This window comes from Hyla sarda, chromosome 5, assembly GCF_029499605.1.
Source record: "Hyla sarda isolate aHylSar1 chromosome 5, aHylSar1.hap1, whole genome shotgun sequence".
NCBI lineage: Eukaryota > Metazoa > Chordata > Amphibia > Anura > Hylidae > Hyla > Hyla sarda.
This window is the reverse complement of record NC_079193.1, coordinates 53,049,276-53,050,937: the sequence shown is the minus strand read 5'-3', so window position 1 is coordinate 53,050,937 and position 1,662 is coordinate 53,049,276. Positions and strand designations below refer to the sequence as shown.

At 50.2% G+C, this 1,662-nt stretch overlaps 2 pseudogenes; one reads left to right on the top strand and one right to left on the bottom strand.

Annotated features, from left to right (window-relative positions):
• Positions 1 to 326: 326 nt before the first annotated feature.
• LOC130275261 (U2 spliceosomal RNA) lies at positions 327 to 436 on the bottom strand (annotated as a pseudogene).
• Positions 437 to 606: 170 nt separating this feature from the next.
• LOC130275230 (U2 spliceosomal RNA) lies at positions 607 to 748 on the top strand (annotated as a pseudogene).
• The last annotated feature ends 914 nt before the right edge of the window (positions 749 to 1,662 follow it).

Genomic DNA, 1,662 nt, shown 5'->3' with positions numbered 1-1,662 from the left:
AGTGACACAGTGAGACAAAAAAAGAAATAAATAAGTGAATGTGTGCAGATATACTGCCCGGACATCCGGCCGGATCTATAAAAATTTCTCTGATCCTAGCCAGAAGGCCGGGAATCAAGAGGTGAGTGCCACAAGGTGAAGAGATTATGGTGCCCGTGCTTCAACTCAGTGAGTCTATCCTCCCAGTGAATTTCGGCACCTCGGGGTCACCACGCCCCGAGGCACAAAAGTACCTCGGCTCTAGACCCTCTCAGCCTCATGGCGAGACCTGGAGGGAACAAGTCACATCGGGGCAGCCGTCGAGCTGATTCCTCAGAACCAGCCCCGGAAAGCCCTGGTACACCTACATCCTCCATGCAGCACCCATCCCCACCAGCATGAAAACTGATAAGAACAGATACTACACTTGATCTTAGCCAAAAGGCCGAGAAGCGAAGCATCTCATTACACAACCTTTTCAGGTAGTGTTCCCTGGTATCAGCTTAGCTCCTGTTAAGGAATATAAAATGCTGAATGGGATATATGCCAAGGCAGACTACTCCCCAAAAGGGAAGTTTCGACCCATCTGCAGACAGCTGTTTCGGGGTTTTTGCCCCTCGTCTGTACTTCGCTTCTCGGCCTTTTGGCTAAGATCAAGTGTAGTATCTGTTCTTATCAGTTTTCTGGCTAGGATCAGAGAATTTTTTATAGATCCGGGCAGTATATCTGCACACATTCACTTATTTATTTCTTTTTTGTGTCACTTTTTGCGTGTTGTGTGTTCACAGGATTTGTCAGGATGCGGTAGCCCTTTCTTGGTGTCCCTCCTGGCGGTCTAGGGGAGGTGTGTGTGGCCATTAGGTTCCGCACCTCCCTGCAAACACCCCGGGTACTCCTGCTTTGGCAGGGTACCTACCGTTATCGGCTCTGCGGGCAGATACCTTGGCTAACGCCAAGGGGGATGCCGGGAGCATTTGTGGTCCCCTAGTAGCTTCGGCGAAAAGGGACATCGAATCTGGAACCTCGCAGGTACCTTTTGGTCCGGAGGCGAAGGGTAAGGTTTGTTGGGGGGCCTCTCTCCTATCGGAGAAGGGCTTGCGATAGACCGCATCCTTTGTGCACGTTTTTTTTTTAGTGTAACACGTTTGCACTTTTTCTTGCACTTTGGGTGAATCGAGAGCACGTTCCTCGGCTTTAGATAAAAAATAAATAAATAAATAAACAGCTGTCTGCAGATGGGTCGAATCTTCCCTTTTGGGGAGTAGTCTGGCTTGGCATATATCCCGTTCAGCTTTTTATATTCCTTAACAGGAGCTAAGCTGATACCAGGGAACACTACCTGAAAAGGTTGTGTAATGAGCTGCTTTGCATATTCCCCTACCCAGAATGCCTGCGGCGTGCTAAATGGCCTAACCTGAATCTCTGTTACACCTGAAGAGGTGTCCTCTCCCTGAGGAAAGTACTGACCCCTTTTAACCCCTTAAGGACACATGACGTACTGGAACGTCATGTGTCCACTCCCGATCTATAACGCGGGGCCACGGCGTGGCCTCTAACAACGGCCGGGACCCGTGGCTAATAGCGCGCGGCATTGATCGCTGTGCCGCGCGCTATTAACCCTTTAGACGCGGCGTTCAAAGCTGAACGCCGCGTCTAAAGTGAAACCGAAAGCATGCCGGCTAG